Genomic DNA, 23,021 nt, shown 5'->3' with positions numbered 1-23,021 from the left:
GTTCTTTGGGCTAGTCCCCAGTTTGGGCCTGTCCCCAGTATCGCCAGTAGCGCATGATGATCCTGGTACAGTTCATGGCAATGGGACCAGTACTCGCTTTAGGGGCTGACAATTTCATTGTACTGGCTGTATCCGGGATCCTACATATAATGGTAGACGTACCATACATCCGTTCCTAAGGTTTCTAACGTTTTCACGTTAGCTAAGGTTTTGGCATTTTCATGTCACTAAATTTGGATAGTCGCCAGTGAGGGCCATACTCCAGTTTACACAAGATCCTTAGGGCTTGTTGTAACACTCATCTTATAATACTATTGTTTAATCATAAAATAACGGGCTTTTTAAAACGAAATACACAGCTAACAAAAACTTAGTTAATAAACTAAGATGTACTTCATTATAGCATTTGAACATAGTCAACTAACTAGATTAAAATATTCAACGTTTAGAAGTGTTTACAAAACAACATGGTTTGAACTAGATTAGATTATCGCGGAAGCATTCAAAACTTGTATTCGGTTATTGATTTCCTTGCTTGATCAACATCCATAACGAAACGAGCATTACCTAGGGTCAAAACCACATCAATTCTTAGTTTTGGCATCATAATATCAAATAAATTCAAGTTCTATTGCTAAACAACGAAAAACAAACAAAATCAAAATTTTATTTCAAACCGACCGTAGGTTACGGTTTGCCAAGCTCAAAACAGGACTGCCAGATTGTGAGCCATGGTTCAGAACCGTGGCCTACGGTTCGCCCAGCTTAAAGCAGAACTGCCAGACTGTGAGCCACGGTTCAGAACCGTGACCCACGGTTCGCCCAGCTCAAAGCAGAACTGCCAGACTGTGAGCCACGGTTCAGAACCGTGACCCATGGTTCGCCCAGCTCAGCCTTCTTTATTTTTTATTTTTTAATTTTTTAATTCCTTATAACTTTTTATTTACATATCCGTTTTAGCCAATTCTTTTTCCTATATGTCCGTATTAAGATTACGGATCTAACCATATAAATTTCACTTAACGAAACCCGGATTGTGAACGAATGGCCCACAAAATCCTTGTTTCGATTATTCGACCCGTTAACTATGTGTGCAAATTGTTTGCCAATTTATTCTTTTGCATTCTAATCTTATTTACCCATTCCCCGGGCTTGAAATTCTTGGCGTATCCGTACCATTACATGGCTTAACGCTCGTATTCGAATTTCATGCTTGTTTTTTTTTCATAAATTCAAGCACTGCCACTTTATGCAATTCTTGCAACTAGTTTCTACCATTCGACCCGATAACACGGATTCATAACCTTAACTTAGTATAACCATTCATTACTAAAATTGCTAACAAGTACCAGCGCAATATGAGGCTTTCAAATCTTTACGCGTAAGAATCGATATAAGGACATAGTCAGGACCAAAGTCACGTACCTTTAGAGCAATCCTTTCAAATGCGTATCGCCACTAGCTTGTCCGCTTGGCGTCCCGATTTCCTTGCCTATAGAGTTTAACCATAGTTGTTTAGAACCCTCTTATAGCATATAACGCATAATTTCCCACACTAGTCAAATATGCATTTTTAGTCGGGTTTTTAACATTTATCTTCTCTTAGGCATTACATCAAACACCTAATGAGCATGATTTCATACAATTAAAAATCAAGTTCTTAACTGACTATTTCACCAAGATTTAAGCATCCTTTCTCAAGTTCATGTAATTTTTTTCATATCAACAAGTTAGAATTCACTCCATAAAGCTCAAATACACTAAGTTATCAATGATAATCCTAGTGTTTAACATACGTCTACAAAACCCACTTGACACATGAGTGTAGGATCATGAATTCACAATTATAAGCATCAATTCAACAAGTAAATGGCTAGGGTTACTCCTAGACATAATTTCATTCTTAATTTCATCCAAACAATGATCATGCAAGCTCAGATTCAAATTTCATGAGTTCATCTAAAATTTAAGATGGAACCAAAACGTGAAATTTCACATACCTTATGATCCCTTCGCCGAGGTGATCACTAATCTATATTCAGATTTCGATTTAGACTTGATTTGAGCCTTCAATTGGTGAGTTTTGTAAGAGTTAGGGTTTGAAGGGGAACTTCCTGGTCGCCCCCTGTGTTTAGTCGAACCAGAACACACACTTAGTGTGTGTTTTGGTTTTTGTTGTTTTATTTAATAAAAACCATTTTCGGTTTTGTCGCTTTTGGCCCCTCAAGTTTCCTCAAATTTTATATAGTGTGATTTAACCAAGTTCCCTTATTATTACTTGGCTTGTGATTAACTAGGTTATCCATTCCTAGTCACTTTATCTTGGTTATAACCAACATTTAATTTATAATATAAAAATTTATATTTTCGGGGTGTTACAAGTCTACCCCCCTTTAAAAGGTTTCGTCCCCGAAACCTTCTTTACGTAGTTCATTGGTTAGACCAACGAACCTAGTTTCATTTTCTTGACATTCATTCTTTTCGGTAAAGATTTATCATTCGTATTGACATGGGTGTCTTTTATGTATAAGTCCTCATGGACCTTAGCTTTCGTCTTATATTTCTTATTTTTGTTGTCTTTTTGTCCTAATTAACAATCCACCGCTCAATAGTATGGGTTCGCCAACATGTTTACTCCATACTAACCCCATATTGACCAGTGTTTTGTATTAATCACAACAATATTTTGACTTCGGATGGTCTTATCGGCTAGACTGATTAGTCACCGTTTTACCTCATACCTCGTTATTCTGGTATACTATATTGCCGTCATCGGCCCTTTGCACACTTATAATTTCACATTTAGTAACTCATATTACAATGTGGTTGTATTCTCTATCACCTCTTATAACAATGATCGCATCGCATCACGTCATGTTTAAGTTTTTATAAACCTTTCATTAACAAAATCTTCTTTCTAAAGTATCGTTTTACACCTATCGGTGTAAAGACCTATATCCTTTATTATTAGCTATTTTCTGATTTGTCTCATAATATTCATAATTGTTAATCATTGTTTCTTACTAAAACTAAATTTTAGTTTAACATTTTCCTCTTTAACACATGTTATTTAATCGTATCGAGAATTTGACGACAAGAATCATTCTTTTTTTTTCGTTATTGCTCTATGCGGGGAATCATAATTAGTTCCCACGTTTTACCCAAGTGACCCATAGGTTTTTTTGCTTAGTCTCGTAGGCTATTTTATTAGACCTTCGCCTTTTTAAGGTGAGACCCTATAGTTTGTTTCTTTGTATTTGTGACCCGAGGGTCATTTTGGTCCCGTAACCCTTATATTGTTTATAACCCGAAGGTTATAGCGATCCCGTAGATCATCTTCTACTCGTGTCTTTATTTAATTGTATATATATATACATATGGCGTCTAGGCACCCCTTTTTATGTTTAGAATAATTTATTTTCGCTTTTGAAACTTGTTTGACATTGACAGGCTACACTCATTTTCTTTCGGATTATCTTTCCGACTCTATGACTTCTTATGTCGTTTTTCATGCCGATTTATCCCACTTATTCCATTATTTGGTTTATGCCCCTACTTCCTTTCAACCCGTTACCCGGGTTCTTTATCTTGATGTTTTTAACACTTTGGTTTCATTGGTTTGCGTTTTCCCTTCCATACTCTTTTACGACCTATCACATAGATTCAGTAATATTTCGCACTTTCACTATTCGGTTTGCGCTTACTTGGAATATCAAGTATTATACTTTATTCAGCCCGTCCAACATTGAAATAGTTGAACATAACTATCGAAATTTCTGTTTTGCAAAATTTTATCGTCTTCTTAGTCATAACTCTTAATCCAAGTCTTTTGACTTTTAATCCGCGTTCTCGTCTATTGGTTTACATATATATCTGATAACCTACCTATCAAGTGGGTATTTTAACGAAATTATTCTCATAGCAACCGTTCCGGCATGCATTAAGACTTTGTTCCTCGATTTATTTGGTCGTATTTAGCGAAATCCATCGCTTTTACTTAACCAAGTCTTTTATTCACTCATTCATCTCGTTTGTCTTGTTCGTGTGAATTCCATCACTTATGACAGTCAACTTTGTCCTTATGCCTTGACATTCTATTGTGTCGATTTCGATTTTCTTTGTTTACTTTGATTCGAACACCATATTTCTTTTGTTAGTGACCCCTAGATCCATCTCTTTTATCAATATCCCGTGGGTTTATTTCTTAAGCTTTATTTGGTAAAATCACTGCTATTGTTATACGGCTTTTGGGGTTTTACCCGCTTTTGTTCCAACACTTTTAATATGTTATTTTACTAGTCTTTTATTCAATCACACTCATCAATGTGATCATCGTTCTTCCTCATAAGTGTTTTATTGTTAACATGGTACTTGGGTATCTACCCATACCCGAGTTTTTAAATCCATATTTATTGATATTTCATTATCTATAGCTGCGAATAATACGTATTATCCATCTAGCTTCTCTCTCGAGGACATTCCTATGCGAATCTTAATCTCTAAATTTTTAACCTTAATCCATTGTTACAATAACAAAATTAATTCATTTCATGCTATTGTTTCATATCGTTGTATGGCATTTATGCACATCGTTTGTTGTCATAAACGATGTTTCTACACGTTTCATTTGGTTTGGCTTAGTCTATAACTATGCCATTGTCATCTATTACTATTGTAAATTTCCGGGTTCGGGTGTTATTACACTCCTTCCCAATACACCAGTTATTCACTTTATTAAGTTCCTGGGTTCGAGTGTATGCGCACTCCTTCCCACGGCAATATTTATCATGAGTACTTTCGCCTCGGTTTCACATGCTCACCATTGTTTATTTTCTTATGCTTATATATATTTTTTTACATAATTCACCCGTTTCACTACTCATGTATGCCCATATGCAACTATTGTTCACACCATTATTGAATTAAATCTATGGTGAAATTAAATTTCTAATAACATACCTGAAACGACATCAAGTTCAGCTTTAGCCTCTGTGGCTGTCATGTGGGAAGACCTTGCCTTCTCTTTCAGGGTATCAGACTTCGCGTCAACTGTATCTTCGGTTCCAACCAATTCCAGGCATTCAGACCTTCTATGCCCCGGGTTATAACACTTATAACTTATAACACACTAACACCTTCTCTACAAATAAGACATGGTTTGTTTCTAAGGTAGCATTTGCCCCTGTGGGTTTTTCCACAAATTTTACACTGAGCCCCTTCTTGTAACTCCCTTCTTAGTAGCCTTATTAGGCTTTGATTTCTTTACGGGACTTGGGTTCACATCCAACACTCTCTCGTCAACTTTTTCTTGTAAGAAAGACTGTCCTTTAATTTAGTTATCATATCCTCCACCACTAGCTAGATTGTGGTTTGTAGTCTCTCGACAAACTGCGGTAGATTGGCTGCTACTGCCTTTCCGACTTCCTCGGAAATTTTAGTTTCCATCTCTTTAGTTAATTGAGATGCTAATTCGCCCCTGGTTACACCAGGCATTTCTTTCATCTGTTTGGTGACTATCAGCACCGTATTATTATCGCCTTCATTAGTCATCTTGAGTCTGAAATGTTTATGCTAATTATTAAACATTTTCTTTTTATAACATATGCATCATTCGCTTTGATTTAGCCAAGTTCATCACTTGCTTAAACCATTCATGTTTGGTGCACTTTCCGGGTTTGAGTGTGTTAACACGCTCTTCCAGTAGACATCAAATCGAATTCCTATTTCTAATATTCTAATAAAATCTACTAAATGACTAATTCTTACCGGATGTTTGATCAAGCTTGAACCGAACACACCTTGTTAATAACTGTCACACCCTGGCTTTGCGGAAGCGTGGTTAATTTGGTGTGACTTCTTAATACCATAGCTTAATCATAACAAAGCTATATGAATTAAAAACATGCAAGATCATCCATTAAGTTTTGAAAACCAAATACAATACCATTGTTTTAACGGGAATACACCCTAACAACCATAATCTGGTTCAACAAACAAACAAAACATAAACACAGTTTAAGGACTGTGACTTGTCCAGGAAAGAATCACATTCCCTAAACCCCGGATGACCTCGGAAACTAGTGCAACGGGAAAACGTGCCATACCGTGCTAGATCCTTTAATTCCCTGAAATACATGTAAGTTGAAAAATCAACAATAATGTTGAGCGAGTTCATGTGTTTAGTATGTGCGCGCGAATAAACCTTTATAACCATTGTAAGTGTGAATATTTTTGTAAACTCTGGTATGAAAGCAAATAAGGAAACATATCAGTTAATGTGTAACCACATGGTCCAACCTGCGGGCGCATGGGAGGGGATAGGACAAGGTCACCACATGGTCCAACCTGTGGGCGCATGGGTGGTGTTATGACAAGGTCACCACATGGTCCAACCTGCGGGCGCATGGGTGGTGTTAAGACAAGATCACCACATGGTCCAACCTGCGGGCGCATGGGTGGTGTTAAGACATGGTCACCACATGGTCCAACCTTAGGGCTCATGGGTGGGGTTTGTTATGCTCAAATAGGCCTATCACTTCTATCCCTCGATCATACTACGAGGACTAATGTTCTTAAGGTTTCACCTACCCAAATCACATAACCTAATAGTTCCTTCCGTAGCTGACCATACCATGTAAGAAATATTCGTAATCATAGTAACATGTATTTCACCCCCGCAGTTTAGAAACTGAAAACAGTTAAGAGAAAAGGGGGACATGAACTCACAGTCAGTGCGTCGCTATACCAAGTACTCCAAATGTCAGAAAGCTGTGCAACGACCTACATGTGCTAATTCTATTAGACGGATGGCCGTGCCTTAGCTTTATAGTTTAAGTTTCGGGAAACAGTTAGACAACCGTTCCTTGTATATACTTGGTAGTTTAATCTCCTTCCCAAGGATGGGGGATTTAATACATGTGTATTTGTATCATCTCATTAAGTCCCACTTAATATATTTTTACTTCTCATTCCAAAATATAAGTATTTTTCTCAAAAATATTATATTTCCCTTCATATAATACTTTCCAAAATAATATGTCGACAAAATACGCGTTAATGAATATTTCCGTATAAAGCGTAAGTTACGTTTTAGCGATCGTGTGGTAGTAGTAATTACCGTTGTAACTTATATGTTTGTTGTGTAAGCGTTTGTATTATTTTGGGTTCGTTATCGTTGGTAAATATTATTTTTATTCTAAAAATAATATTTATGTATTTTCACAAAATAATCATAATCAGTGTGGTGAAAAATATATTTATCGAATCAATATTTATCACGTTTAGTTTTGTGAAAATCCCACCTCCGATTATTTAATAAATAAAGTCATGGCGAAATATATTTTGAAAATATATCAAAATAGTTTAACACTTGCAAATAATTCTAAGTGTTAGATTTTAGAAAAATTTCGCCAGAGTTTCCCCTGTAACTGGAGGTGGCCACGCTTTCAAGCGTATCATTTTCTTTTACAAAATCATTCCAACACTTCTTTAAATCAACCAATCAATTTCCGATACTTCAAACTAGTTTCAACACATCAAACTTGTAGACTAGTATGTAAAATCGCATTATTACATGAACTTGTAGTTTTTCCGAAAGTCATAGTGTAGATCACCTTATATTTAGTGGATCTATGTATAAAATAGTTTAGTCTTGTAAAAACCCCGATTTTAGAACAAATCATCCTTTACAACTTCCCGTCATCTTTCTCAAAGATTGATATTTTGTCGAATACTTCTTATTTCACAAGTGTTTATACACTTGTGGTTTGTAAAATCACATTTGTTAGTTTGTCATCCAACTTATGTAAAACATGATTTTCTCGACACTTGGTTCTACGAATATACCACTTGTACATACGTAGATCCGCTAGTTTTAAATACTATTTCACAAGTCAAAATACTTTTACACAAGTTCATGTTTCTCGTGTGGTGGAGTTTCACCTTTTAACCCTCGTACCGACAGAAACAAGCTTATGTCAAGATCCATGATCTTAACAAAGTCGGGTTAAACGATGATAAGAGCCACCACATCGTAGATCGGGCCTCAATAATCAACATATTCAATTACTACAACTTTTACACATGTTATGAGCTTTTAACCAACAAAAATCAAGTTTTAGTAGACTTTAAAGATTCAAAACGCATGATTCCGACTTTTAACCGTTAAAAATCATATTAACCACTTTAAATACGTTCGAGAGTGAGTTTTAAACATTATACCTCTAGCTCGGGGCTAGGGAAGAATCTAGTCGAAAATGTGGTGGATAAAAGCAAAGAAACGAGGTCCTTCCACTTCCGCTTGCTTCAAGCTTCCTAATATGAAACCCGAAAGCCTTGTAGATACTTGGAATGGATGAACAAGAAACGAAAATGATGGTGGTGACCCTATGTGGGTTCGGCCGAGAATAGAAGAGAGGGGAGGAGAGTGATTTTTGTGAGGTGATTAAGTGTGAGAAACTCTAGTGTTTAGGAGATGGTATTTATAGAAAAATTATGATCATCGTCCAACGGTTTCTATGTCCCCTTGATATTAGGAAAAGATAATATAATAATCAAAAGGTGTCCTTCTTGGTTACCTTAGTTTGGCCGATCCCATTGGGGGGGGGGGTATCCGGTTGGTTTTCAATCATTCAGTTAGAGTTTAGTTTAGCTAAGTAGGTTACTTAGAGATTAACCCCGTTAGTTGCATGATGCGTTATAAAGCGGATGTTATATTTCCTCATGTTTTGGCACTTTATTAGTTAGCTAGAAGCTGGTATGTAAATAAAAGTGCTGTGTTTTGTGCTTAGAGTACGTTTTAGGCACATCCAATCTCCGTATCTTATTCCTAGAGACGCAGTTCTACAACCCTTGTATCCCTACACACACTCTGGGTGTAGTAAAATATTTCTGGCTCATACAGGCATTTAGAGGCAGTGTCTGCCTGATGCTGGCTTTATCAGCATGTTCAATAGGTTATCCGTTCAAATGCTACTGTGCTTTTGTGCATCACGTTTGTCACTAAAGTTCAGTAAGTAAATAATGTAGTGACGGAAATCAAAGTATGATGCAGATATGTACAAGTATCAACAGTCAAGTAGCAGTTCATCAGTAATCTCAGTTTAAGCACAGTAATTAAGCAGCAATTAATAGTTAATTAAGTCGTACGGATACCTGGTTTAGTGAGGGTTGTCACATTCTCCCCCCGTTAGAAAAATTTCGTCCCGAAATTTTAAGTTCTGCTTGTAGAAGCAGGGTTCTCAGGAAATAGGTGGGGGTATCTCTCTTTCATTCGGTCCTCACGCTCCCAGGTGAATTCAGGACCAAGGCGGGCATTCCAACGAACTTTGACGAGCTTGACACTGCTCCGGCGGGTCTTGTTCACTTTCCAATCCGTGACCTCAACGGTTTCTTCAACGAAGTGGAGCGTGTCATCAACATGAATTTCGTCGGTAGGAATGGCCACGTTAGCTTGAGTTGGACTCTTCTTCAAATTGGATACATGAAATGTATCGTGGACGCCATTCAGTTCGGCAGGTAGGTCCAACTTGTAAGCTACTAACCCGATTCTCTCCAAGATCTTGAATGGTCCAATATACCTCGGGTTCAACTTTCCACGTTTCCCAAATCGTGCCACACCCTTCCAGGGTGATACCTTCAACAAAACCATCTCACCAACCTCAAACTCTAGAGGTTTCCTGCTTCGATCTGCGTAGGCTTTCTGCCTGTCACGAGCCGCACTGATGCGGTCCCGTATCTGTGCGATCTTATCTGTGGTTTCCTGTACCATTTCAGGACCAACCAGTTGTCTATCACCTGCGTCAGCCCAACAAAGCGGCGATCTGCACTTGCGCCCATATAAAGCCTCGAATGGCGCGACACCAATACTGGTGTGGTAGCTGTTGTTGTATGAAAATTCAACCAGGGGTAAATGCTTATCCCAGCTACCGCCCAAATCCATCACACATGCTCTCAGCATGTCTTCTAGCGTCTGAATCGTCCGCTCGCTTTGTCCGTCGGTCTGCGGGTGAAAAGCTGTGCTCAGATTCAACTTGGAGCCAAAAGCTTCCAGGAAGGATTGCCATATCCTTGACACGAACCTTCCGTCTCTATCAGAGATAATCGAGAGAGGTACTCCATGGCGCGTAACAATCTCTCTCATGTAAATTTCAGCCAACTTGCTTGTATGATCCTTCTTGCGGATAGGCAAGAAGTGTGCTGACTTCGTCAATCGATCCACTATCACCCAGATAGTGTCATGGCCTCTTGGCGTTCTTGGCAACTTCGTAACAAAATCCATAGAGATTTGTTCCCACTTCCACTTGGGAATCTCTGGTTGTTGCAGAAGTCCTGAAGGCTTCTGGTATTCTGCCTTAACCTTGGCACATGTCAAACATTTGCTCACGTAAACCGCAACATCGCCTTTCATCCTAGGCCACCAATAATAATCTTTAAGATCCTGGTACATCCTATCCGCTCCAGGGTGGATTGAGTACCGTGACTTGTGAGCTTCATCGAAAATAACCTTCCTTAAACCACCAAACAAAGGAACCCACATTCTTTTCTCAAAACACAACGTTCCTTCCCTGTTTGGTACCAATAACTTCTCCATCCCACGGAGATACTCTTCTGCTAGGTTTCTTTCCCTGAGAGCTTCTTGTTGCGCTGCACGAACGCGCGAGGAAAGATCGGTCTGAATGATCATCTCCAAAGCTCTAACCCTTATGGGCTTGATCCTCTCTTTACGACTTAGGGCATCGGCGACCACATTCGCCTTCCCTGGGTGATACTTTATCTCACAGTCGTAGTCGTTCAGCAACTCGACCCATCGTCTTTGCCTCATGTTCAACTCCTTCTGGTTGAATATATGCTGGAGGCTCTTGTGATCTGTGAAGATCGTACACTTCGTACCATAAAGGTAGTGTCTCCAGATCTTCAGTGCAAATATCACTGCGCCTAGCACCAAATCATGTGTGGTATAGTTCTCTTCGTGTACTTTCAATTGGCGTGATGCGTAGGCAGTAACCTTTTGGCGTTGCATCATCATACAGCCCAATCCTTGACGCGAAGCGTCACAGTATACCACGAAATCATCTGTACCCTCCGGTAGTGCTAAGTTTGACGCATTGCAGAGCTTGTCCTTCAATATCTGGAACGCTTCTTCCTGTTTGATTTCCCAATCAAACTTCTTATCTTTCTGCGTGAGGAGCGTCAATGGTTGAGCGATCTTAGAAAAATCCTCAATGAACCCTTGATAGTAGCTAGCCAAACCCAAGAATTGTCGAATCTTGGTTGGCGTCTTTGGCGTTTCCCAATTCTTAATCGCTTTGATCTTGGTCGGATCCACGTGGATTCAATCTCCATTTACCACGTGCCCAAGGAATTGCACTCCTCGTAGCCAAAACTCGCACTTAGAGGATTTGGCATACAGCTGCTCTTTCTTTAGCAGTTCCAAAATAGATCTTAGATGCTGCTCGTGCTCAACCTTCGTCTTTGAATAAATCAAAATATCATCGATGAATACAATCACAAACTTATCCAAGTACGGCTTACAAACTCGATTCATTAGATCCATGAATACTGCAGGTGCGTTTGTCAGACCAAACGGCATAACCAGAAACTCGTAGTGCCCATAACGAGTTCTGAAGGCTGTCTTTGGGATACTCTCCTCTTGTATCCTTAACTGATGGTATCCAGATCGCAAGTCGATCTTTGAGTAAAAGCTTGAACCTTGCAGTTGATCAAACAGATCATCAATGCTTGGCAAAGGGTATTTATTCTTGATCGTCAGCTTGTTCAGCTCCCGGTAGATGATGTTTATTTGAAAATCATCATCCTTCTTTTTGACGAGTAGTAATGGGGTTACCCCAAAAGGGAATTTTGGTCTGTTATCTTCCTTCTCTACCTATTGCTAAAACTTCTCTGTCAATCCTTGCATCTCCGGAAATGTAAGTCGCTACGATGCATTGACTACGGATATAGTGCCTGGAATTAAATTGACACGGGATTCGACTAATCGTTGAGGAGACGATTCCGGCAAGTCTTCGAGGAAGACTTCGGGGTATTCTCCAATCACAGAGATGTCTTCGGGTTTTGGTTCTTCTCTGCCTGATGATCCGTAGGAGCGTATCCTGCTCCATGAATCACTATCATTTCTCCGTTCGTCGTCGGGGTGCGGCTGACAATCTCCGCTGGGTTGTTCGACAACTAGTCCATCCCAATTATCACATCGAAGCTTCCGTTAGGCTTGTTTTATCGAGAACTGGGTATCTAGGTTACTTACTACTAAAACAACTATATTTCCTGAAGCTAAAATTTGGCAATTCTGTCAAATAGAGCGTAACATTGACTATTATGAGACGTACCGATATCCACGCTTGGATTCTATCCCCGCTGTTGAGCTTTCATCCACGTGCCTGAGTGTTCTTAGGGCAATACTTCCTGAAATGCCCCACCTCACCGCAATTAAAACATGCTTGGCCACAGCCTTGATTGTCACCATCCCTGCCTTGATAGTTGTTGTCGTTGTTATTTCCTCCGCAATTTCCGTTACCATCTTGACCTCTATTTCCATGTTCAGTGCCTTGCCGACATGTTTCCTTGACATGTCCCACCTTACCACAGTTACCACATTTTCCATATCTACACCGCCCGTTATGGGGGCGTCGACAGTTGTCGCATTTTGGTAGAATACCCGTGTACTCTTTTCTCTTTTTGGTCTTGTCGTCGCTACTCGACTGGGTACCCTGTTTGAAATTCGCCAACTTCCTCTTGTTGTTCCCAGATGACTCTACATGAGTCTCCTTCTTCTCCTCAGAGGCTGAAAATTTGTCCATCCTGATTGCCTCTTCCGTCAGGGCTACACTTATTACATGGCTTTGCGGAAGCGTGGTTAATTTGGTGTGACTTCTTAATACCATAGCTTAATCATAACAAAGCTATATGAATTAAAAACATGCAAGATCATCCATTAAGTTTTGAAAACCAAATACAATACCATTGTTTTAACGGGAATACACCCTAACAACCATAATCTGGTTCAACAAACAAACAAAACATAAACACAGTTTAGGGACTGTGACTTGTCCAGGAAAGAGTCACATTCCCTAAACCCCGGATGACCTCGGAAACTAGTGCAGCGGGAAAACGTGCCATACCGTGCCAGATCCTTTAATTCCCTGAAATACATGTAAGTTGAAAAATCAACAATAATGTTGAGCGAGTTCATGTGTTTAGTATGTGCGCGCGAATAAACCTTTATAACCATTGTAAGTGTGAATATTTTTGTAAACTCTGGTATGAAAGCAAATAAGGAAACATATCAGTTAATGTGTAACCACATGGTCCAACCTGCGGGCGCATGGGAGGGGATAGGACAAGGTCACCACATGGTCCAACCTGCGGGCGCATGGGTGGTGTTAAGACAAGATCACCACATGGTCCAACCTGCGGGCGCATGGGTGGTGTTAAGACATGGTCACCACATGGTCCAACCTTAGGGCTCATGGGTGGGGTTTGTTATGCTCAAATAGGCCTATCACTTAGATTGATGGCCTCAGAGATTGTGGCAGGCTTTGATGCCATTACCATGCTCATGATTTGGGGTGCCAATCCCCAAATGAAACGCTCAATCCTTTTAAACTCCGGATCTACCATGTAAGGAACGATACGCGATAGAACTTGGAACTTCTCCACATACTCAGCTATTTGTGGACCTTCCATCTTCAAGTTCCAGAACTCAGTTTCTACCTTCTGGCTTTCTGTTCTCGAATAGTACTTTTTATGCATTAGCTCTTTCAATTCGTCCCACGATAGAGCATACGCAGCAGCCTCGCCCATTGTCTGAACCTGAAGTTTCCACCATGACAGAGCCCCATCTCGGAACAGCCCGAAAATGTACGTGACCTGATCCCTTGGGGCGCATTTGCTCGCACGCAAAACAGTGTCCGTCTCCTCAATCCAGCGTACGAAGGCTACGGCACCCCAGTGCCATTGAAATGTAGGGGCTGGCAGCCTAAGAATTGCTTGTAGGTGCAGCCGTTGGGTGGGTTATCTCCTGAGGTACCTCCGTTGCGCTCGGAGTGATGGGCCTCGTATTGTGCGATGACTGCAACAATGATTCCCTGAAGTTCCGCCTCGTTGGTGGGTATGCGTACATCCCGTCTTGGAGGCATCTTCCTATGATGATCGTATGGGTCAGGTCATGGTAAGTAAAATGTGCGTAAGTATAATATCAACACATAACATCTGATGTTATAAATAAATCAATCACATAACATCTCATGTTATAGAACATAAACAATAGATCACTTCGATTGCATTGCCACAAATCGAGACCAGGATGTAAGGTTTACAGGTACTCAACTGTATCATACAACATCAATGACTTAGTAGGTGACGACCCTAGGCAGGTCGTGCGATCGCTGGACATGATCAGGAAGCTCTGGTTCGTCCATTTTCAAATTCCAGGACTCCATCTCAAGCTTCTGTTATTCCAGTCTTAGAACCATATTTCTCCTTAATCATTTCCTTGAGCTCGTCCCAGCTCAGTGCATAGGCAGCATCTGTACCAAGGGTCTGAATCTGAAGATCCTATCATGAGAGTGTGCCATCTAGAAATGACCCCGAGGTAAAGGTAACACTCTGTTGGGGTGATCAGTTAGTCATCCTTAGAATGGAGTCAATCTTTTCGGACCAACGAACAATTGCAATGGCGCTTACTGTTTCGTCGAAGTTCAAAGATTTGCAGTTCAGGAACTGCTTATAGGTGCGGTCAGTTTGGGGGGTTATTCCCAGTAGTGCCATCGCTACGCTTAGTGCGGAGTGCTTCATGCCATGCATTTGCCTGTGAGATGCGCTTTTTTTGCAGCTCGGCTTCTATCCTTGGCAACATACTGGTGTTTGTGTCATGCCTGGGTGGCATTCTCTTCTGCCGAAATGGCATGAAGTGAGTTAGACAACTTCCCAATTGTCTATGAGATACATAGCACCATAAGCCATCATGTACTCACCTAATTTTATACGTAATTATACTCAATGTATGGGTGGGGAAATAAATTACTGAGCCTTCACATAGGCTTGCCAATTTGGCTTGTTGCTTGAAATAGGATGAACTCGAGGCTTCATCGCCTTGGTCATTCGTGTTCGAGTTATTTCCTGCCACATTAGTTTTCATTAGCTTGACCCGCAGAGTCCACCAGGATTTCTGTGCACTACAAGTCGTTATTACGTGGGCCCCCGTAATAATAAATTGTCTTGCACAGTTACCCCAAATTTTCTCTCGTCCAAGCAGATGATCAATCAAGGAGCAACAGCAGGTGCATTGGCATGAACAGGGTCATGCTCTAATGCGGTGTTAGGAGCGACGCCTGGCTCAGGGGCCACGGCTGGCTCCAGATCAACAAACCCCATCTCAAAATCAGCTGGATCAACCATCACAGGGGGTTACAGGATCCTCCAAGGGCTGGCCTAAGCGTATGAACTCAAGGTCATGGTTTGGATCAAAACCAGATGGAAGAACATGATCACCCTCAATACTGTGATCAAACTCAAAGCTGTGTGCGGGAAACGGTGCAGCTGATGATGCCGTATCAGGGTCGGCGTCGTGTGAATGGTGCTGCACTCCCTGTATATGCGAAAATGCGGATGTCAGGAACTCAAATGAGTCCGGGACAGGGGAATGGGCATGAGTTTCCCCTGCAGGAGCGTCCGCAAGCAGTAGGCTAATACCAGCAGCAATAGGGCCTCGCCCTCGAATGGATCCTCCTCTAGTAGATCATTATCGTCGTCAGAGGCCACGTCGGGGGCATATCAACAATGGGATAAGCGGCAAGGGGGCACAGGAGCAGGGATCACCGCGAGTGGCAAATTCCCAACAAGATGGCCATCAGTAGGCTCTGCTACGACTTTAGGCAGCGCAAAGGGCTGAATGTCGTCATTGTCTGTGCCGGTAGTATCGGAAGTGTGCACCTCGTGCTTCGATGTACTATGTCGTCTGATGCTATGGCCATGGGATTCGTAGTGTCCATCTTTCTAGTACAGGATGTAAGCATGGCGTTTGTAACACAAACACATATACGTATAATCAATCATATCATCATATAAACATGTTAGTCAATAAGCAATCAAATAGTTCTCCTAGTCCCACTAGCCTCCCAGCCTCACAGACTGACACTCCTAGTCCCACTAGCCAAATTCTTCCCAGTTTCTAAGACTGACATTCCTAGTCCCACTAGCCAAATTCCTTTCAGTCTCTAAGACTGACATTCCTAGTCCCACTAGCCAAATTCCTTCCAGTCTCTAAGACTGACATTCCTAGTCCCACTAGCCAAATTCCTTCCAGTCTCTAAGACTGCTCTATCATCCACCTCGACCTCTTAGATCGAGCCTCGGCCTCCAAGACCGAGCCTCAGCCTCCAAGACTGAGCCTACTCTCCCTAGTCTTACTAGCCATCTACCTCGACCTCTCAGATCGAGCCTCGGTCTCCAAGACCGAGCCTCAGCCTTCAAGACTGAGCCTAAAAATAAATAAATAAAATGTGCTCAACATGTGTTTATAAAAACGTTTTGGATCTGGACTTAAGTGGTATGCAGTAAAAATGTTTTCGTGAGAGCCCTAGTGATCATAGTCTAGACTCGAGAAAGAATCCTAGTTCGCTATGATCAGAGCTCTGATACCAAGCTGTCACACCCTGGCTTTGCGGAAGCGTGGTTAATTTGGTGTGACTTCTTAATACCATAGCTTAATCATAACAAAGCTATATGAATTAAAAACATGCAAGATCATCCATTAAGTTTTGAAAACCAAATACAATACCATTGTTTTAACGGGAATACACCCTAACAACCATAATCTGGTTCAACAAACAAACAAAACATAAACACAGTTTAAGGACTGTGACTTGTCCAGGAAAGAGTCACATTCCCTAAACCCCGGATGACCTCGGAAACTAGTGCAGCGGGAAAACGTGCCATACCGTGCCAGATCCTTTAATTCCCTGAAATACATGTAAGTTGAAAAATCAACAATAATGTTGAGCGAGTTCATGTGTTTAGTATGTGCGCGCGAATAAACCTTTATAGCCATTGTAAGTGTGAATATTTTTGTAAACTCTGGTATGAAAGCAAATAAGGAAACATATCAGTTAATGTGTAACCACATGGTCCAACCTACGGGCACATGGGAGGGGATAGGACAAGGTCACCACATGGTCCAACCCGCGGGCGCATGGGTGGTGTTATGACAAGGTCACCACATGGTCCAACCTGCGGGCGCATGGGTGGTGTTAAGACAAGATCACCACATGGTCCAACCTGCGGGCGCATGGGTGGTGTTAAGACATGGTCACCACATGGTCCAACCTTAGGGCTCATGGGTGGGGTTTGTTATGCTCAAATAGGCCTATCACTTCTATCCCTCGATCATACTACGAGGACTAATGTTCTTAAGGTTTCACCTACCCAAATCACATAACCTAATAGTTCCTTCCGTAGCTGACCATACCATGTAAGAAATATTCGTAATCATAGTAACATGTATTTCACCCCCGCAGTTTAGAAACTGAAAACAGTTAAGAGAAAAGGGGGACATGAACTCACAGTCAGTGCGTCGCTATACCAAGTACTCCAAATGTCCGAAAGCTGTGCAACGACCTACATGTGCTAATTCTATTAGACGGATGGCCGTGCCTTAGCTATATAGTTTAAGTTTCGGGAAACAGTTAGACAACCGTTCCTTGTATATACTTGGTAGTTTAATCTCCTTCCCAAGGATGGGGGATTTAATACATGTGTATTTGTATCATCTCATTAAGTCCCACTTAATATATTTTTACTTCTCATTCCAAAATATAAGTATTTTTCTCAAAAATATTATATTTCCCTTCATATAATACTTTCCAAAATAATATGTCGACAAAATACGCGTTAATGAATATTTCCGTATAAAGCGTAAGTTACGTTTTAGCGATCGTCTGGTAGTAGTAATTACCGTTGTAACTTATATGTTTGTTGTGTAAGCGTTTGTATTATTTTGGGTTCGTTATCGTTGGTAAATATTATTTTTATTCTAAAAATAATATTTATGTATTTTCACAAAATAATCATAATCAGTGTGGTGAAAAATATATTTATCGAATCAATATTTATCACGTTTAGTTTTGTGAAAATCCCACCTCCGATTATTTAATAAATAAAGTCATGGCGAAATATATTTTGAAAATATATCAAAATAGTTTAACACTTGCAAATAATTCTAAGTGTTAGATTTTAGAAAAATTTCGCCAGAGTTTCCCCTGTAACTGGAGGTGGCCACGCTTTCAAGCGTATCATTTTCTTTTACAAAATCATTCCAACACTTCTTTAAATCAACCAATCAATTTCCGATACTTCAAACTAGTTTCAACACATCAAACTTGTAGACTAGTATGTAAAATCGCATTATTACATGAACTTGTAGTTTTTCCGAAAGTCATAGTGTAGATCACCTTATATTTAGTGGATCTATGTATAAAATAGTTTAGTCTTGTAAAAACCCCGATTTTAGAACAAATCATCCTTTACAACTTCCCGTCATCTTTCTCAAAGATTGATATTTTGTCGAATACTTCTTATTTCACAAGTGTTTATACACTTGTGGTTTGTAAAATCACATTTGTTAGTTTGTCATCCAACTTATATAAAACATGATTTTCTCGACACTTGGTTCTACGAATATACCACTTGTGCATACGTAGATCCGCTAGTTTTAATACTATTTCACAAGTCAAAATACTTTTACACAAGTTCATGTTTCTCGTGTGGTGGAGTTTCACCTTTTAACCCTCGTACCGACAGAAACAAGCTTATGTCAAGATCCATGATCTTAACAAAGTCGGGTTAAACGATGATAAGAGCCACCACATCGTAGATCGGGCCTCAATAATCAACATATTCAATTACTACAACTTTTACACATGTTATGAGCTTTTAACCAACAAAAATCAAGTTTTAGTAGACTTTAAAGATTCAAAACGCATGATTCCGACTTTTAACCGTTAAAAATCATATTAACCACTTTAAATACGTTCGAGAGTGAGTTTTAAACATTATACCTCTAGCTCGGGGCTAGGGAAGAATCTAGTCGAAAATGTGGTGGATAAAAGCAAAGAAACGAGGTCCTTCCACTTCCGCTTGCTTCAAGCTTCCTAATATGAAACCCGAAAGCCTTGTAGATACTTGGAATGGATGAACAAGAAACGAAAATGATGGTGGTGACCCTATGTGGGTTCGGCCGAGAATAGAAGAGAGGGGAGGAGAGTGATTTTTGTGAGGTGATTAAGTGTGAGAAACTCTAGTGTTTAGGAGATGGTATTTATAGAAAAATTATGATCATCGTCCAACGGTTTCTATGTCCCCTTGATATTAGGCAAAGATAATATAATAATCAAAAGGTGTCCTTCTTGGTTACCTTAGTTTGGCCGATCCCATAAGGGGGGGGGGGTATCCGGTTGGTTTTCAATCATTCAGTTAGAGTTTAGTTTAGTTAAGTAGGTTACTTAGAGATTAACCCCGTTAGTTGCATGATGCGTTATAAAGCGGGTGTTAGGGTAATCGGGGACCCTAACTGGCTCAGAAAAATACTAATAATATTTTTGGCAACATTTTCATGTTCCGGGTATAGTCCGGTTGTTCGGTTGGATAGTAATCCGTTAAAGTGCTTAAGTAATCTTTTAAGCGTCGTAAGTAATATTTTTAGCGACACAATTTATTCTGCAAAGTGTCAGGAATATTTCCTCATGTTTTGGCACTTTATTAGTTAGCTAGAAGCTGGTATGTAAATAAAAGTGCTGTGTTTTGTGCTTAGAGTACGTTTTAGGCACATCCAATCTCCGTATCTTATTCCTAGAGACGCAGTTCTACAACCCTTGTATCCCTACACACACTCTGGGTGTAGTAAAATATTTCTGGCTCATACAGGCCTTTAGAGGCAGTGTCTGCCTGATGCTGGCTTTATCAGCATGTTCAATAGGTTATCCGTTCAAATGCTACTGTGCTTTTGTGCATCACGTTTGTCACTAAAGTTCAGTAAGTAAATAATGTAGTGACGGAAATCAAAGTATGATGCAGATATGTACAAGTATCAACAGTCAAGTAGCAGTTCATCAGTAATCTCAGTTTAAGCACAGTAATTAAGCAGCAATTAATAGTTAATTAAGTCGTACGGATACCTGGTTTAGTGAGGGTTGTCACAATAACCTTGGGCTCTGATACCAACTTGTAACACTCATCTTATAATACTATTGTTTAATCATAAAATAACGGGCTTTTTAAAACGAAATACACAGCTAACAAAAACTTAGTTAATAAACTAAGATGTACTTCATTATAGCATTTGAACATAGTCAACTAACTAGATTAAAATATTCAACCTTTAGAAGTGTTTACAAAACAACATGGTTTGAACTAGATTAGATTATCGTGGAAGCATTCAAAACTTGTGTTCGGTTCTTGATTTCCTTGCTTGATCAACATCCATAACGAAACGAGCATTACCTAGGGTCAAAACCACATCAATTATTAGTTTTGGCATCATAATATCAAATAAATTCAAGTTCTATTGCTAAACAACGAAAAACAAACAAAATCAAAATTTTATTTCAATCTGACCGTAGGTTACGGTTTGCCTAGCTCAAAACAGGACTGCCAGATTGTGAGCCATGGTTCAGAACCGTGGCCTACGGTTCGCCCAGCTTAAAGCAGAACTGCCAGACTATGAGCCACGGTTCAGAACCGTGACCCACGGTTCGCCCAGCTCAAAGTAGAACTGCCAAACTGTGAGCCACGGTTCAGAACCGTGACCCACGGTTCGCCCAGCTCAGCCTTCTTTATTTTTTGTTTTTTTATATTTTAATTCCTCATAACTTTTTATTTACATATCCGTTTTAGCCAATTCTTTTTCCTATATGTCCGTATTAAGATTATGGATCTAACCATATAAATTTCACTTAACGAAACCCGGATTGTGAACGAATGGCCCACAAAATCCTTGTTTCGATTATTCGACCCGTTAACTATGTGTGCAAATTGTTTGCCAATTTATTCTTTTGCATTCTAATCTTATTTACCCATTCCCCGGGCTTGAAATTCTTGGCGTATCCGTACCATTACATGGCTTAACGCTCGTATTCGAATTTTATGCTTGTTTTTTTTCATAAATTCAAGCACTGCCACTTTATGCAATTCTTGCAACTAGTTTCTACCATTCGACCCGAGAACACGGATTCATAACCTTAACTTAGTATAACCATTCATTACTAAAATTGCTAACAAGCACCAGCGCAATATGAGGCTTTCAAATCTTTACGCGTAAGAATCGATATAAGGACATAGTTTTGACCCGTTTGGTTGACGAGTGAAAATCCTCATTTTAATGTCAAGCCAACTATTTCTAACCAATATTTTGACCCGTTTGAATGTCGAGTGGGCTTCGCCACTTAAATGACACGTCAAACGCATATACTACATTATGACACCATTAACAAGCCAAAACCAAACGTTTATACGTAATGTAACGGGACCAAAGTCACGTACCTTTAGAGTAATCCTTTCAAATGCGTATCGCCACTAGCTTGTCCGCTTGGTGTCCCGGTTTCCTTGCCTATAGAGTTTAACCATAGTTGTTTAGAACCCTCTTATAGTATATAACGCATAATTTTCCACACTAGGCAAATATGCATTTTTAGTCGGGTTTTTAACATTTACCTTCTCTTAGGCATTACATCAAACACCTAATGAGCATGATTTTTGGGTAAAGGGTTACCCCGATGATTCTATTATAGACAACCGCCAAATAAGTACAAGTAGTGAGGATGAGTTCCCCACTAGTTCATATACAGGACATGCCCTGTATATGTAAGCAAAATAAAAACAAACAAACCAAGATACCACCTCAATCTAGCCTACTACAATCATGATAATGACTAACTAGTAGACAAACGAAAAAAATCAAACAAACGACGTCAACCGCCATCATCAAATATGAAATTGCTACCAACCGGCAGCCCCATTGCATGGAACAGAAGCCACCTATCCATTGGACAACTTTATGTGAGAGGTGCTTGCCCCTGTACTGGAAGACGTAGGATGTGTACCCGATGTCATAAACTCATTCGTTTCATCATATACAACCTCTACCTCGTCCTCGTCAGACTCCTCATTTAGCTCACGACCTCCTTTATATCTCCCCTGCAAGGAACCCCCATTCCCCCCAACAAACCCAAGAGCACTAAACGAATTGTGTGTTTGAACCTTGGACGTACTAGTGCACCGCGCATTCACGTAGGAAGAACTCACTGCCTTTTTCTTTTTATCCACGGGTCTATATTCAAACTTGGGCTTTTGATTGTTAACTTGAAAACCACTCTTCTTTACATTCTTCTTTGTCTTGACTTCCGTATAACCATCCTCATCTACTTTCGGACTGATTTTAGGAGGTTTCACTGTCGGTCGAATGCATTTTGGACACTCCTGAGAATCATGCCCAAATACACAGCAGTGGGTACATCTCGGGGGTTTCCATTCATACTCCACACGAATAGTCTCATTGACATACTTGGTCTCATCCAACTCAGGAATAGCCATGGTTAGGACCTCTTTAAAGTCATGTTCAGCAGAGATATTAATGAGGGCCCTAGCATAGCTGCTTCGTCCCCAAGCCTCGTTGCACATATCAATAGTATACGATTCCAACCGCAAAGGAGAACCAATTTTAGACGCCAACATGCTTAACCCATCATCAGTATACGCCGCTAGAGGAACCTCATGCAATTTCACCCAAACCGCAGCCTTTTTAATATCTTCTTTTTTAAGAATGCTTGTAGGGGACCAAGTGTTGAGAAAAAGAGGTTTGTTCCGAATCAGCCAAGGACCCCCTTCAAGAACATTATTCATACCCTGACTATCTTCAAACTTGAAGAAGAAAAACCCATGCGAATTCATCATAATTTTCTGAAAACCATGCTTTTTCCAATTTGTTTTAACAAAATATTCAACAACCGGATAAG

At 40.1% G+C, this 23,021-nt stretch overlaps 1 long non-coding RNA gene across 1 annotated transcript; it reads right to left on the bottom strand.

The window, feature by feature from the left end:
- Positions 1–374: 374 nt before the first annotated feature.
- On the bottom strand, positions 375–1,499 carry LOC110905435. The gene is made up of 2 exons (XR_002573115.1): positions 1,426–1,499; positions 375–567 (listed from the first exon to the last, which is right to left on the bottom strand). It is a non-coding gene; the product is annotated as an uncharacterized LOC110905435 (long non-coding RNA).
- Positions 1,500–23,021: the final 21,522 nt, after the last annotated feature.

The sequence above is a fragment of the Helianthus annuus genome, chromosome 14, assembly GCF_002127325.2.
Source record: "Helianthus annuus cultivar XRQ/B chromosome 14, HanXRQr2.0-SUNRISE, whole genome shotgun sequence".
Lineage (NCBI taxonomy): Eukaryota > Viridiplantae > Streptophyta > Magnoliopsida > Asterales > Asteraceae > Helianthus > Helianthus annuus.
This window is presented reverse-complemented; position numbering and strand designations above follow the sequence as displayed.